Source organism: Cygnus olor, chromosome 4 (assembly GCF_009769625.2).
Source record: "Cygnus olor isolate bCygOlo1 chromosome 4, bCygOlo1.pri.v2, whole genome shotgun sequence".
Lineage (NCBI taxonomy): Eukaryota > Metazoa > Chordata > Aves > Anseriformes > Anatidae > Cygnus > Cygnus olor.
The window spans coordinates 31011012-31028472 of record NC_049172.1 but is presented as its reverse complement, the minus strand read 5'-3'; the positions used below and the strand labels follow the sequence as shown (position 1 = coordinate 31028472).

Sequence of the window (17461 nt, the reverse complement as noted above, 5' to 3'; positions counted from 1 at the left end):
TACACAGTTTGCTCTAGAACATAAAATACAATTTCTTAAGGCCAATATGCAAACCCAGAATTTTTAATCCTGTCTTTAGGCCTTTTATCAGAAGAGAAGCTGGCAGAGTCAGTTTTTCCAAGTCTGACTCAACGTCTTCATTTGGAAAATCTGCCTGAGTGAAGCATGGTTTTATCATGGATTATCCCAGTACCCATTTTTGTCAGTTCAGTTACAGAACGTACCAGCACCAGTGTTTATAAGTGAGGATAAGGCCCTGAAAGAAGATAGAGGTTTATGAGGTAGACTATTCTGCATCTTGTTGCAATAGCCTTGATTTGTGCCAGGGGAGATTTAGAATGGTATCAGGAAGAATTTTTTCACAGAAAGAGTGGCTAGGCATTGGAACAGGCTGCCCAGAGAGGTGGTGGAGTTGCCACCCGTGGAGTTATTTAATAGACGTGTGGATATGGTGCTTAGGGACTTTCTTTAGCACTGGACTTATAGTGTTGGGTGGGTGGAGCTGATCATTTTGAAGGTCTTTTCCAACCTAAATGATTCTATGATTCTATATGCCAGACCCTTTCCTACAACCTGCATGATTATATTCTTTCTTGAAATAGTACTAATAAAAGAAGTTGTCTAAATCTGTGTTTTTACAACTCCATAAAATACACATATCAAATACCTTTATTAGCAGTAGCCAATAACTTTTAAATAAGCTCTGTGATCTCTGAAGTGAAGTTGCTAGTACGCCCCTTTCCCTCCTGGAAGCCTGTCCAGAATTGCTCAGGACAGCTTTTGTTGTAGGAGCTGCAACTTTAACCGCCGCCACTGAGCCTGGACATAGCAGGAAGTTTGGGTTGTTTTGGGTTTGTTTATTGGTTGGTTTTCCTCCAGAGTCCTTGTGCTTTCCATTTTGTAGAGTGCACTTTGTATTTGCAGTGGATCAGAAAAAGCGTAGTACTTGGCTGCTGAATGTGTAACCAAAGGAATTTGCTGGTAATAGTGCTTAAAATCTGCTAATTGAAGAGAATGAATGGAAATTAAGAAACCAGGAAAGTGAGATATTGTTGAAGCTTGTTATTGTGTAGGAAATAACAAGTACTGTAAAATACTGTGACACTGAGGGAAAGGCCTTAAGAGCAGTGGTCACTTTAGAAGCTTTATGCCTTCAGCTACACACAGAAATAAGAACAAATTTATGTAAAGTACAAAAACTGCCCTAGATTTCTGCACTTACACACTGTGATTAAGTCCCACCTGAAGTCTGCTTAATGTGGCTCAGTCATGGTGACCTAATGCTTAGTAAGTCACAAAGCATTATTGCAGATCTGTAGAGGAACAGGCATTTAGCAAAAAGAAATATGTAGATAACACAAGTCTGGAAAAGTGTTTTATTCTGTTCTGAATATACGTGAGATCATCAGATAACAGGCTTTTTAGTCAGAAACGTTAGAGATTGTACTGCTTTTATCTATTTTAAAATGAAGAGAAAACAAATAATAGAATAACCTGTTGCTATGCAACATCATGCAAGTAAGTTAAAAGTTGGCAAAAGTAATTAATACAAAAGATGTGACTAAGCATACTATGTATGAGGCCTGTCCTGAACCACTTTAGCTGACTCTCATAAAACACAAATTTAACAGTGGAATTGATTGTTTAATGCACATTTGGGCAATACTTACACAATAATTGCTCCTGGAAATTCCTTTTGCTAATGAGTTTTATGCCAGTGGATGTAGTTGTCTCTGTGTTTTAATAATCACTGTGCTTTAGGACATCCTGTATGTACCAAAGTAATGCTGACAAATCAGATTATTCAACCGCTAAGTTCTCTTTGTGACCCCTGCTTCTCCATTATAGCTTACATTATCACAGTATGTCTAATTTGAGGTCTTACATTTGTTTAGAGGGGAATAAGAGAGGGGAACTATTGCAGTCTTAAATGATGTGGCCAAGAGGCAATGGAAATAAGCATCCGATAAAGCAGGATCTATAGTGTAAAACCACTACCGGTAATTGTTTCCATACAAACAACAGAAGGTGGACCTGGGTTAATGGAGGGATCACAAGGTAACTGCGGGGACAGCTGCCTAACTGTTGGTAAATACATTGAAGAATCTAAGGTACAGAAAGGTTTGAAGATGTTTAACATCTTTTTTTTTTTTTTTTTTTTAAAGGTAAGACAAGTAAGAATGGTATCATCCAAGTAAAATACTCCAACCATATGCATGGAATAAAGAGAGAAAAGGGGATTTTATAGTTTCCCATTTAAAAGCAGTATTACAGATTAGACTACCAGAGCTCTTGCACTGACTGTATAAGTGTTTGGGACAAAACGCAGTTAGCCAAATAACTATCAGGATGTAATTTCAGTATGTGTTACTTAATGTAAGTATGTCTGAGGGCAGCTCAAAACTCATTTTTCAGTAGTATTAATAACAGCTTATGGAATATAGTAATACAAACAGCACTAGAATAAGGGTCAGTTTCCTAGGACAAGAAGGTTTCCAAAGAGTCAGTGCTGGAAATGCAGCACTTCCTATCCTCCTCTTGCCCTCCTGTTTGGCTGGCAGGCTTTGCCAAAACTATTAGGTCAGTAAAAGCAAGTTACAGGGAACTCTTTACCAGCCCAGTGAAAAGTTTATCTTATGGGTCTTGCAGTCAACTACAGTGGTAGTTGACCTTAGGATCTCTATCAGTCTCATATTCCTATGATTATTCTCCCTGGTAGTCATGTACTGTCTCAGCTTACAAGCGCTCAGTGAACATTGCACCCAGTGAAAATGGCTAAAATATGCAAAAGAAAAAAAAAGAGAGAGAGAGAAGCAAACAGAAACAAACAAACAAGCAACCCTTTCTGTAAAGCCTGACTATAAATGACTTGTAGTGAAAGTAGCAGAGGATTCCATGCAGGGTCAGCACTAGCTGGCATATTAGTGCAAATTTGTACTGATACACAAGCAGGAGCAACAGACAGACTGACAGCTGATATTAATCCTATCAAAGCTCAAGTAGGTTCATTCTGGGTATTAGCGTTTCTCTTCCATTATCAGTACTGACAGCTCTGAAGGTGGTCTTTCATGTTATGAAATCACTGAATTCAGGAGGAGAAAGTAGGCCTACTTTGTGTACTCTATAATTACAGTATTTCTATCACAGCATGTGCTAGATGTGAAAAAGTCTCATAAGAAACTGGATAATGAAAAGCTGTCGGTAGGTAACATTGTATGTGACATTCAAGCAGAGATTGTTCGCTACTTAGCTTGGAAGGTTGGGACATCCTCAACTTGAGTTCCCTTTTCATTTTGAATAGGGAAGGGATAAACCAGCAATAAAAATTGTCAATCTTCATCACTTGATCCATTTTATCATGTCTGAATAGGCAGACATTTGTGCAGTTGGAAAAAGTCAACAAAGAGAAGAAGAAAAAAAAAACAACGCAGTTAGTCCTTCAGTTATATGTAACTTTGTATACAGGTAGAGACCTCAAATAACAAAAAGCTAGAACAGAGAATGTTAGCAACTGCTCGGAAAAGGATTCCCTGCAAAAGTCCAGCATTCACTGAAATTTGCTAAAGAGCAACTGCCTACAGTTTAGTGCCCAGTATACCATACTGCAGACATAGAACCTGCATCCCAGTAAAAGTCAGTCATGTTACAGGTAATCCTTCCATCACACGTGTGGCTAAACAACACCTTCTTCCATGCAGATTTCTCCAATGAGGAACGCTGACTTATTGCAGTGCGTGGTGCTGCATGAAGTAGGTGGCTGAGTGGAATAGGTAGTTGTTTATCCGTATCTTTCCTCACAGCACTACAAAAACACAACAGTAAGAAACTTAAGTGACACTTGTATTTGGGTTACTGATCTGCTTAACAGCTGCCTCAGACTATTTCTAGAAGATGCCCTTAAGCACTGTGCAAAAGATACAAAGCAGTGGTAGAGGCTGGTTATGGAAAATGTCTGGATTCATGCCAAGGGGGGCTGTGAATACGCTGATAGCTGCTGTGTCAGCATTTGAGAGATGCTTTCAGCCGCAACCATCAGGAAAGAGCGCTAAACTGTGTGAAACTGGATGTCGTGAGTCACCAAACCCTTAGCTTTGTGCATAAGAAAGAACAAGGACAATGTCATGACAATGATGAGGTTACTTTACCTTCTGCTTTTGTTGAAATGTGTATCTGAATCTATGCGCTAACTTATTCTACACGGTTAATTTGTAGATTTGCTGTTAAACCAAATCAGGTTATATCAGATGGAAGAGCTATGATAGAGTATCAAACCCAGAGGCATTTGCTGCTGATTGCTGTGTTTTATATCAGGCTCCAGATGATCTCTGAGGGATGCAGTGCCCTACCAGGAGCAATGTTGTAAATATTTGCTTAATGTGAGCGCTACAGTCAACAAAAGCGTGCTGGTACCTTCTCAAGGAACCCTAGATGAGCTAATCATAGGTGTGATACAAAAGGTAGAGTGACAATCAGAAAGGATAAAGAGCATCCAGCCCAGACAGCAACAGGATAGATCCTCACTAAGTAGCCTAGACCCACAGTTTGGTTTCTGCACGCTGCAGGAAGCAAAACTCCAGCATCTTAGTGCAGGTTGGATGCAAACTATTGGAAAAGGGAACAATCTGGTCCAGTCCTTTACAAGGCAAATAGCACGAGCTGAGAGTTTGCTAGATTTGGCTCGTCTGGCAAAACCGCTGGCTGTGGTAAGCTGATGTGGACTTTGCAACCTCACAGAAATAACAAGATCCTCAACTTTGAGGATTTTGTTCTAATGACATTAAGAATTATGTCAAGTATTGTAATATTGTCCTTAGTTTTAAATTTACATCTCAAGGTGAATAATAAACTGCTGACTACAAGGTAGGTCTGTCAGAGGCAAAAAAAAAAAAAAAAACACTTTTGCTTACAATCTAAACAGGATTAAAATGTTTGCTCCCTCATTTGAAACAACAGAGAAAATTGTTGAAATTTCAGAGGTAGAAATGAAATGTGAAAATGAGATGAAGATACATTAGATTCTCTGGTTAATGTGGGTGTGGCTGTTTGGAGAGTTTTATGACCTGATTTGTCCATTTTTTTTTCCTCAGGTAACTAATCTTACAGTAAAATCAGTAGAACAATATGTATGTTTATTTTAATGTTGTAATAGGCAGCATGAATAATTCACTGACGCTAGCAGTGAATATACACGTGTGCTACGACTGTACTACGTAAGGCAGATGCAGGAGCAGTCATTTTGTGTGGGCAGTTGTCTTCAGCAAAAGGACAGTATGAGGTGACTCAACAGCACTAGCATTTTGAAGTGCCACAGCCAAATCTGCCAAAGATTGTCTATCTGAGACCTGAGTCTCATAAAGAAATTACACTTTGCCTCCCCAGCTGTGTTTCTTTATAGCAGCGTAAGAGCTGAGAAAGTCATTCAATACCTTAAACTTTTTTTTCCTGTGCTTACAGCTAAAAACAGCTGAAGTTTTGTATAGCCCTCCACATCTAGTAGAATGAGATACTAGATATTAAGGTTGTCCTACTAATTCTAATATTATTGGTTTGTGCCTATATTATTTTGTTTAATAACTCGTAATGTGAATGTGAAAAGATACAACTACTGTGCAATTGGGAGAAAAAGTTATGGGCCATAGATTTAGGCACTTACAATGTTTGGGCTTCTTCCCTACTGAAATAAAGAGGAGTTCTACAGTTGTCTGTAAAAGATGCAGGACTAGGTTTTAAATCATCCTACAAAGCATTAAAGCTCTATTAAAGAAATGTACTTTCAGAAGGAGCTGAAGAAAAAGCTGCCAGTCTAACTTATTCCATATAACCAAGAGGGTGATTAAATGTTCCAAATATGCAGAAGTCAAATGTCCCATTTCTGCTTTAAATCTTTTCCTTTTATAGGCTGTGGGTTATACTCCCTGCTTTGAAAACCTTTGCTGTTTAGGAACAAGAATTTATTTACAGTTTAAAAACTTGCAACTAATCTTGGATGAATAGTCTAAATTAACCTTTGGCAGAGAAGTTGTAATTTCTAAGCCAACACACAACTGCATTTTGCATTAGTTCAGGAATATTGGGTACTTTGAGGGGTTAAGAATGAAATATTTTCCATGATTCATATCTCTTTTAGCTTGAAAAGTCAACAAGTCGATTCTAATGTAGCCAAAAGGGGTTTTCAGTCCAAAATGTCTCGTTGCTTGCAATTAATTTGGGTTCTTGCAGTTAGGGTTTTGTATCACAATGCATTAATGCATGAAAGCAGCTGCACAATGAGTAGTGCCACATGTTTCAACTAAAAATAATCTGTGTATATTGTTGCTGCGCAAACAGTTGTACATTTTGGTCACTGAAGATAATCCCTCTGTTAAAACAGCAGACACAGATGGCAGAATCAGATGCGTATTGGTAGAACTGTGAGGGAACGCTTGCGTGTGCCTGCTCATGCCACCTAACCATGAGCCATTCCTTTCTGTCTTGGCAAGGATGCTGAGTCCTATTATTTAAACCCGCAAAAATTGCAACTAAACTTTTTATGATAAATGTACTTAGGCAAATGGAAACAACTTTTATTTTCCCTGAAATAAGGAGTTTGGAACTCGGACAACTGACATGGAGCTTGGGGGGGGGGGGGGGGGGGGGAAGCTATTCTAATTTAGAATTAATTCTGTCTTCTTGCAGACATATCTATGGGAGAGTTAAAAAAAAAAAAAAAAAAGGTATGCTTTCCAACTTGCTGAGATCCAAATCTTTCTTCCATTTGCAGGCCAATGTTTTGCGGCCCCACTGAAGAGCCTGTGCCTTTCAAGAAACTCCAGAGAAATTGATTCTGATCCCCATCCTGCTAAGGTACATACAGTGGTTTGTCAGTGGATGACTTCTTCATCTTTGGGTCTTAAAAGCACTTGCCTCTACTTCCAGCTTTGCACTTGAAGCTCTGCTTTCAGTCCTAAAGTAAGCTATACAGAGAAAAGCTTAAAGATTATCTTTTCATCTGTTCCTTACATGAAACCAGTTCTGGCCTACATCTCCGACCATGCACAGTGCTAGCTCTGCATTACAATACTGTGGTACACTAATGCCGGGGGTCTTAATACATGCTGGAAACCTAGAGCCTGGCTTTCCAGCCCATAGGCAACTGGAGTACTTTAGAAAGCTGTTCCTTCCTATCCTTCTTCTCTTTGTCTGTCCCTCTCTTTTTGGGGTCTGGCTGGGATGGAGTTAACTTTTTCACTTCCCAGGTTAGACTTCAGTGGACAGCAGGAGTGCTCCTCATCCATCTAGAGCCCTGGGGGCAGCAAAGCACAGGTCTCAGCTGCAGCACAATGTTGTTATGCTCAGGAGGAGTAAAGGATAAGTGTTCCTGCTCCCACTGGAATTGGACTCATTTTTGCTGGGAAGTATGTTCCAACTTTTCATCTTCCCATCTGTGCTATCCTGTTAGTCTGCAGCTTAACATAAATTGCTAGTGAAGTGTAACATAATGGAGGAGGTAACACTAATTTCCATTCAAAGATAGCAGGACTGCCATCTATCACCGCTCAATAGGCACTAACATCTAACGCAAGCTGTCTGTCTTTATTTTCCAAGCCTCAGTACAGTGCAATGTACTTTAACTCCAAGAGCCGCGACTGACAAGCCTTGGTTGCTGCCACTTGCTGCCTTTCGTCTGGGTCCAATGTTTCCAGTCAGCCAGCTTGAATTAATTTACCATTGGAAAGGAGGAGGCCCCATTCCTGCAGGTAAGTAAGTCTGATCTCATTTGACAGGGTGCAGGTGGCTGTTGATTACCAAGTGAAACCTGTACAGTAAGTGCCCTATCTGAACATAGTAACAGACTGGCAATATGGTTGAAAGTTAAAGTAGTAGCAGATAATTTATAATAGTGTGTTATAATTATGGATCTATTTGTAAACCAGCCGTTTATAACCATTTACCTATCACTAGGCAAAGGTCTAGGGATGTTCTCTATACTGGTCTGCTCTTACATCTGCTAAATTCTGCAGGTTAATGATAATGTATTATCAATCATGCAGATATATCTCTCTTCTAAAGTGAAGCAGCAATCACCTACTGATAATGGAGAAAGAGAGGCTGGGATCCTGCAGCTGTGAGACCACGCAGAAATGGTAGGAGAGACTTAGAGAAGTGTTTAGTTCCCCATTAAGAAGCCGAGAGAGGGAGTTTTCCAGTCCAGAGTGTTAGCTATAAAGAGACTTTGATCTGTGATAGAGAAACTGACCGGTCTTGTATCTGTTCTTTGTAAAATAAGCAATGAAAAGGGGTATATTCTTGCTAGTTAGGATTATAACCAAACTTGCTTATTAACTACTCCAAGAGGTGAAGAACTTAACTATTGACTAATTACTTGAGCCAGAAAGCGCAGTGGTATTTGAGTACTTTTTCCTTATTTCAAACATGTTCTCTGCTTTTCATTGTGTGGGTTTTTTTGTTTGTTTGTTTGTTTTGAGAGAGAGGCAATAGCAATACATGCCCATGGAAGAACTTAGTGTGTAGCCTTGTACGTTGCATCTTGGCAGACAAGTAGGTGCAGCTCTGGCATCTCATTTTTTGTTCTCTGGACCGATACTGACAGTAAACAAAAGAAATACTGTGTGCTAGAATTTTTTTTATTCCTACTTTTGCCAAGACCATCTTGCTTAATGCTATTGTTACTGAAAATTTTGGCACAGAGAGAGCACATAAGACGTACCCTCTTCACATTGTATTTTAACTAATAAGCTCATTTATTCCTCTTTAAAATGGCTATTTTGGAAATGCTGTTATTGCTTAAAACATCTTCCCTTTTCTAGAATAGGGGCATAGTCGTTTGTGTGAACAAAAAGCTCACAATACAAAAAGCTGTTATAATGTGAAGCTAGAGAAAAATATATGCTAATTTCATACAGTAGCAGAGATTTCTGTGTTTGTCTACTATAGCAATTTGTTTGGTCTGATTTTAATGTACTGTTTGCCCTAGAACTTTCAAGACTCTAGTTTCTCTTAGATTTTTTTTTTGAGAGAGAGAGAGGCTAAAAGACACCCTGTACCTAAGATTTCATTCTTAAGCTTTATTTTATAGCACGTGAGCAAGTGAACATGGGAAATGGATTAGAATTGTTCAAGAATATCAAAGATGGTACCTTACACGGCTTCAAAGAAAGTAAGAGGTAACTTAAGAATTTCTCTGTTGCTCTAGATAGAAATTTTGCTGTGATAACACTGTCCTTCAAAGACTAACTTCAGACCCGTACACCATGGAGAGTATAGGGAAGATTTGGTAATCCAAAACTTTAGTTATCAATACAGTCAGTTAATAAGCTGTCCCCATTATTTCTTTGCATGTAATCCTTCTGTTCTCTTGGGCTTAGGCATCTCTTTTCACTTAGAATCCACAATCTAGAAAACACTTTTTGTAAATTATTCTCAAATTTATTTCTGAAGGAAGAATGAAAATCTGTTCTGTATCTAACTGCCTTCTGCTTAGGCTGCCTGTCCAGCAGGTGAGCAAATTTTCTCCTAAACCTGAAGAGTGGTGGAATCAGAAGACTACAAGCTGTCCTGGAAAGTAGGAATTCAGCCCCTTTTTACTCATGTGGAAGCTGTGCCAGCCTGCAGGGTGGAAAAAATCGTTAATCGGTAAACCCAAGAGAGATCATCAGAAGGTATGTGACAATTTACTAGCTTAGTGGTTGTCATCTGTCTGGAATGGAGAATAGCTGTCTCTGATTCCTATATCCCAAGCTATGTCAGCATCTTAGTTTAAATAGTAGTTGAAGTAATATATTTAGCGTTGAGAGCAGGAACTGAAAACTAGAACTTTCAGTACTGCTGGTCCTGGACGACAATTTATCACTGTGTTTCCAATACTTGTTTTTTCTCAGACTGTATACATCTAACATTCACTGTTGCAAAGACACTGTCTCAAAAGCAGAAACAGAGAATATCCTCCCCCGGCCTGATTTCTTGCACAACACTATCTGTGGTCTGACCACAGGCACCAAATCAAACTTTCAGGGTTTTAGATCCAGGGAAAACTTATTTGTGAATCCCAAATCATATGTGGAATAATCAAAAAGGTGTGTAGCAAAGTATATCAGTGTTTTTGGCAGTGCTCAATTATGGAATAATTTTAGTCATCATTTTCGCTTTGCTAGTAAAAATACAGGTGTGTGTTGACTTCTGGTTGCTTAAACACATAGAAGATTAGTTACTGTTTTTACATTTCTGCTGGTTTTACTGCCTTGAACTTCAATATCTACATGCTATATAATTCACAATTTACCGTCTGTTTTTTTCCCCCCTCTGTTGGGAAACTCAGTCCTTAGCAAAATGAGATGCATGTGGAAACATTCAAAGGCCAAAATTCAGACAAGAACTTTGAAGGGGAGAGCTAAGGACTGCAGCATTTCAGGTTCCAGGATAAAGCACAGTTATTACAGTTTTTGAAAAGTTTCAGTTTTGGATTCAAACACTTAAATTCCATTTCACTCTCACATTAGGCATCTAAGTCTTGCATTTTACTTTTCTTTTAAACAGAAGTTTTTTTAACAAGTATTTTCATTCAAGTTTTCAATCCAAATTCCTACTATTGCAACTACCTGTGAAATTGAACAAGTTAAATAACAGTGTAAAGACACTCCCAAGGAATGAAAAATCCCTTCTTAGACAAAATCTCAGAATGTCATAACCAAGGCTAGATCCAAAAAATGTGTTAATATTTATAATTCTTGGGGCACAAAGAAATTATACCTTCCAAATTGTCTCAGCTGCTATTTTGTAGACTTTTGAGTCTTCATAGTAAAGGCTACCTTGCCTGGATTAACAGGACTGAAGGAGAAAATAGATCTTATCCTTTATTTTCAGTGTTCATGGACATAAGACTGGTGGCTTCAGTGGTGGGATTACTTACTGTAGTGACAATTTTCCTCTCTCAGATTTTCCTTACTGAAGGCTGAGCTCATCTTGCTTCTTTTCTTCATCGGGGTGGAAAGTGAACAAAACAGCAAGAAAACAAGCACAACCCTTCGTCCCCCATTAAGAATCCGGAGTTAAGTGCACTATCTCCAGAGATCAAGAATTTAACTATTGGCTAAATTAGGTATCTTGTCTCCTTACCCTGATAATTTTTTCTCTCTTAAGAAGAAAAAGTTGCTTTTCTTAAGTGATGCAAGTGTTTGTTGTTATGTTTTTTTTTTTTTTTTTTTTAATTTTAAATTAGTATTAAGTTAAGATACCTACATATTAAGAAAAGAGTTTTGATTATTGGTATCTTAATAGTGAGCCTACTGAATCCACACACTGCACACTTAATGATTTTCAGTGTGCTTGAAAATTGTTTAGGAATGGTTATCTTGTCCAGTTGAGAAAAGACTAGAATGCATTCCCCACACAACTAGATGTGTTGTCCTTCTGCAGGCAAACTCTGCTATGCAAAATATAAGGAATATTAAGGTATAAGCATAAGGAATGATAATGAACAAATGGTGAAAAGGGGTCTCTGGGCCTTTATATTCTCTGTTTAACCTTAAGGTGACAAAATTAGTATTTGTGTCATTTATTCATTGAGATTAGGTTTGTTTTTCAGTTTTATAAATATCATCTAAGGAAGTACAGTTTATAAGGACAACAACCGTTTGTTTTTTTTGTTACTGCTTGTGGAAAAATCAGAACGGCTATGAAATGTGAGAAATAATTAGTAGCCTATCAAATGAAAACAACCCCCCCAAAAAAGTAACTGAACCAGCAGTTCAGAGCTCCACTTAAAAAAAAAAAAAAGCTTTCTACTAAAAATACGCATACTATTTATATAGATTTCCACTAAGATGATGTTCATTAATTCGTACGCCATCTGCTGTGTGAGATCTGTCTCCCATAAGAAAATGTTGATACGTAAATCCAGAAATGAGCTCTTGCTGCACTCACTGCTTAAATCATACCTCAACAGGCACTACCTGTTCAAAGTTTCTCACCACTCCAACTTTGCTTCTCTCGCACTTCTGGTAGATAGAAAAAGAATACTAATTCCTTGTTAAATCTGAAAGCATTCAGTCTAGGTAAGCATCATTTGAGATGTTGCATATTAACGTAGCTTGCATGCATCATCTGTGTAACCTAGGTACTAGTTTTCTATTTAAAAAAAAGAAAAGCCAAAGAGCCAAAAAGAGAAGCTACTGCTCTCTCTTCTTCTGTTTCTTGGCTTTTTGTAGAGCATCTCGTTTAGGCTGAGCAAGCTATGCATTCAATTTCCCAAAGCAAACTTCATATGCATGTGTTAAAGTTTCAACTCACAGCAATTTGTTTAGCTAGTACTGTTTTCTTAAAGATGATTAATTTCATGTTTACGAACTTTGCTATCATATTAGAGAAATGGTATTTCCTATTTATAACCTTGCTTTTAGAAATATAAAATCATACTTTGTCCATTATGTTATCTCACAATGTACCAGTAACATGCTCACTATTCAGTTGGACCAGAACTAGAACCTTTTGAGACACAGGTTCTTCATTTATATGCAGGACTCACCTGTTAGAAAGACTGTCATTAACCTACGGCTGTAGGCAACCAGTACTCTAACAGTATTTGTTTCGATGAATTGTTATTGTTATGTTCGGGGACTGAACATCTGAAGAATGAAGGGAGCAGCCAAAACCCACCAGAAGAGAATGGACTGAATGATCAGAGAGAGTCTCCCAGAAAACTGTGAGTACAATCCAACATCCTGTGCTGAAAGAGAACGCTTCTGAAGGGCACTACAGGCTCCTGGTGGATTAGAACAAGTGGTACTGGAACAAGAGAGATGAATAATGCAGATATCAAAAGAAGCAATTACACAATATACTGAGGTATTAAGATATGATGCCAAGAGTAAGACATGGAAGACAGTTCAAACCAGTCTGTCGGTACCAGAAATTAGCTACTTGTATCACACTTCAGGAAAATGGGAGAGAAAAGAATAGAAAGCAGCATATGTAAGGAAAGAAGAAGGGGGTAAAGGTTGGGTTTTAAAGGCCAGAACATTTTCCTCCCCCCAAAGTTCAAACAGTTTAATAAACAACGGAGTACTATGTGATCCACTTATGAATAGGAGCTTCAGCTCCTATTTACACTTAGATAAGGTATGCTTTAGGAAAACAAACAAAAAAAACTGAACATAATGCCTCTGACCATCTAGAAATGCTACTTGGGGATGTGAATTTGACCAGGAAGTAAGAAAGCTAGGCTTCTAAAACATGAGCAAATCATAGAATAGAATCAAAGAATGGCTTGTGTTGGAAGGGACATTAAAGATCATATAACCCCAAGTCCATTTGTAGAAACATGACTAGGTGAAATAGTAGGGCACTGAGGATCAGTCTCAATTTCATGATGGTATAACTGTGTAATCAGCAGCACATAAGGCCATTAATTCTTTTATTTATTCAAGTAAAATAAATTACTTTCAGGTAGTGTGTTTGCAACAAACAAGTTTTTTTATATGCACAAACACATTCCTTGCAGTAGTTTTTTAGAGGATTTTTTTTTCGCTTTTCTTTTTCTGTAAACAGGAAAACCCAAAGGAATTTATATAGAGATGTGTGAATATGAATCAAAAATGGACTCCTATTGGTTTGGTGAATTATCAAGCTGTGAACAGTTTGCAAAAAAGTCAATTTAGATGTAACTATAAAATGTAAACTAGTCAATCTAGTGAGGCCTAGTTCATGAATGAGGGATGGAGAACGGTGTGGAGTTCCATTAGGAACAGTAACGCATTCTTATATGTGGAAGAACAGGGTAGTGCGAGGCTGATTAGAAAACACAAAACTGAAAATGCATTATAGTGGTAGTAGAGCATGAGGGTTTTTCTTCTGTACAAAGTATTGATCTTTGCTAGTTTAGGTAAAAAAAGCCCTAATGGCTTGCTCAACTACTTTTTCCTGAGATACCTTGTTACCTGAGCGTGGTGTCAGACGGTGCAGCCCTGGAACTGCTTCATAGAGGCAGGCAGCACATACTGCTCTCCTTTCCTTCCACGCCTTCTCTGCAAATTGTACTCCCGAACTCCTGACAGCAGTTCAAATACTGTGTCAAAAGGCTAGCAGGATAAAGGGACTGTTAGTTTCACTCTATATTCAGAAAAGCACTTGAAATAGTAAAATGAAGTCGATAGCTAGAAAGTCTTATTAAAATGGCAAAAATAAATGACCCTTTACTGAGCAAGGCAAAGTAATGATATTGAGTTGGCCTCAACAGCAGGAGCTGGAAAAGAATCCTTTCCCCGTTTGGCTAGCCTTCTCACATTTGAGTGCTTTCCATAATGAAACGTTGCTGGATTTCTCCATTTTTTCCATTCCTAGAGAATCCAATTTACAGCAAAGTGTCCTGCTCTATGCATTACAATGTCAGGACTCAAGTGCATTGTAACTTATGGTTCAGGGTGTGCCAGTATGGTAAGATTTTGATGGAGAAAATCCTACATAAATCCTCTCCTACACACAGGAGACTTATTACTAGCTACCTTATCAAATCCAGCCTCAGTAATGGGCCACACAGGAAACGTAATCTCTGTGACTGTGCAGTGGAAGCTAGACTAGCTCCTTTACAAAAATGAAGCATTATTTTCAGGAAATAATTGCTCAGACTTGCTCGTTAAATCAGCTATGTACTATTTGACTTTTATACTATTTATTTCAGGTTTGTTTGTTTGTTTAAAATCTCTGACCAGAAGAATAAGATAGGTTTACATCTTCTGCAGAAGTTATCTGGATGTGAACAGTGACATATGGCCTAAAGGAACCTGATAATCATTCAAAAAGCAATAAATGGCTGACATTTCCAGCTTCTGTTGATTTGGGAGGGGAGGGAAAGAGAGAGGACTACGGGGAGGAAGAGTGTCTAGATGCAATGCTAAACCTTAGCCTTCTAGAATTTGACAACTTTATTATGAATTGAGGCATACAGGCTGTTGCCAACACTTGTTCTTCAAATTTCCAGTGAACACTCATTCTCCAGTGTGCTTTTTTCCTCCCAGATTTGTTAACATCATTTCTGTCTTACCCTTGTAGCTGGTCTTCACTCATATACTTTCTTGTACCTATGGGCTAGCTGAGAAGCATGATAGTATGAGTATGTATTTGCAACATTAAATGTTCAGTGCTGTGCCAGTTTTTTTTTTCTTTTCTCTTTTAACTGTACTAACTGTAGAGGCAAGAACAAGGTATATACTGGCTAAACCCTCTAATTTTTAAAAGGTTGCAAGGAAGACTTGTACCACCTGACAAGGAAGATCAAAGAAGTGAGTTCCTCTGTTCAGTTACCTGTCTTTAGAGTGAGTACTGCATCACTTGGCTAATTCTCAAATTTAACTACATTTGGCAAGTCATTGACTGTGGGAGCATTATCTAGGGCTTGCCCATAGAGCAGCATTATACAGTTGGTCACTGATCTTAAAGATGAGTGGCATGATTATTTAGAATGACAAACACATACACAGATGATGTGGCACAGATTTACTTCTAAATATAGATCTAGACAACAACTGCAAATGGAACAAAGGTTTCCCAGAGAAGAATATTAGTGTACTTCCCAGTGAAACTTTTTCATGTGTTTTTTATGATGGTGAGTATAATAAATAAGATTATGCCACTTCTGATCCTTCACCTACCACCTCATTTCTTAACAACAGCTTCTCTTTTGAATCACATTGGAAATGACCCACAACTTATTAATAGCTGATCTAAATGAAAATAATTATGATGTATTAGAGGGAGCCTGTAGTTATTTTTTTTAACCAAATACTCTTCCTCTTTTCTGTTCCAGTGGTATGTAATAAATAAATAAATGAACAACAACCACCCCAACAACAAAAAACACAACCAAGAAAGTCAAATTTAACCATGCTTCTAGAATTACTACTGATCCAATTTCCTAGAAGACTCATCACACACTCGAAGAACATCTAGAAATTCTATTTTATGTTTAACGTGGCTTCTGTCGTTCTTAGAACATAAGTAGCCATATCTGATAAGAACATTGTATTTATAATGTAGATAAGTTTATTCCAGTTCTGTTTCCAGTTAGTGTAATCTGCGAAGCTGGGAAAAAATAAATAGGACTAAGTTAACCAATTAAAAAAAAAATACTTAGCTGGCAGGAATGAAGACTTTTGTCAGGTCAGGTCACTGTTGCTTTGAACCACTGGCAGGAACTGGTGTCTTCAAAGATGGTGCAAATGAGTCCTCCTCCATATTTAGACATCACTATAATGTAGGTCAGGTGTGGATTCCTGCCTGTTTCCTTAGCGACCTGCAAAGAGAAGGGAAACATTTTGAATAAGTCTGTAAAGATTATTCTGTTAGCCAAAACACCAAATATGATGCTATGCATTCCTCCAGATAACTGTATCTAATAAAATAACATCAAAGCCAGTTACTTCAAAGTCAACATCTTCTCTGCTTTTTGGGGTATGTGCCTATGAAGAAAGTGATGCTACAGATTTTAAAATATCAATTTCTAATTTGCTTATGCAAAAATATATGGCTCAGAAATGCAGTTTTGGTGTAAAAAAAACTAGGTGAGCATGGAATAATTATTCTTTGTCATAAGCACAGTCTTTCTGAATATCATTGTGTATTAAATTCTTAGTGAAATAGTTTAATCAAACATAAATATCACAAATGCTGTTTGCTTTACAACTTTAGGTCTGGTAAACAATTTTCAGGTGAGAAGGCAAAATGTACCTTAAGAAGCCTGGACGCTGAGTTTAGTAATAGAGACTGTTACATCCCAGGCTTCCCTGCAGCCCCCTGTGGCATGGTAAGCTTACTGGGGTGGGTGCTCTTTCTATTCTGAATTGCTGTTGACAGAGTACAAAAGAAATAGATCTAACATTTTATCTGAAATCCTTTATGTAAATATAGGTCACCAATTCTTAATATGAAATAGTATGTATATTCACAGGATATTTATGTATCCATCATTACACTAACACCATTCTCATTATTTTACTTTGTGTAAAATTTTACTATTTTAACTTCCTGTAGGAAAAGGCAAGCTGAAAGTAGGTCTCAATTCTTAATTCCTTCTGCAGAAGTACACGTCAGCAGCTGGAGCTACTTGACATAAGATTTAAACAACAGTAAACAAAAACAGATTAGAAAGGCTGCTAAAGCCTCAACCACAATGGGAACTCAGTTTAGCCTCGATTTTACAATTTGCCTACCACTGTCTAAGCTTTCAGAAGACCAGAAGGGGAAGGATTTGGGATTGAAAAGCTGGCTAACTGCAACGCCTGGAGAATCTGAAGATTTCACAGTCACGGGGAAGTATAATTCTTAATCTGTAAATGAAGAAATACCGTCCCAAAAGTCACTGCAAATTGAATACAGCTTTCAGGTCCCCAAGTTGGGAGTAGGGTCTGCTTGCCAGCATTGTTCACAGTTTAAATAACAACTTGCTTGCAGGTGCTTAATGAAGAGTTTAAGT

The 17461-nt window shown here is 38.0% G+C and overlaps 1 long non-coding RNA gene across 1 annotated transcript in view; it reads left to right on the top strand.

The window, feature by feature from the left end:
- LOC121068945 overlaps positions 1 to 11766 on the top strand; it is a 59971-nt gene extending 48205 nt beyond the window's left edge. Inside the window, exons 2-5 of the long non-coding RNA XR_005819152.1 lie at positions 6761 to 6843; positions 7585 to 7736; positions 8031 to 8123; positions 9194 to 11766. This is a non-coding gene — a long non-coding RNA (uncharacterized LOC121068945). The remainder of the gene's footprint in view (positions 1 to 6760; positions 6844 to 7584; positions 7737 to 8030; positions 8124 to 9193) is intronic.
- The last annotated feature ends 5695 nt before the right edge of the window (positions 11767 to 17461 follow it).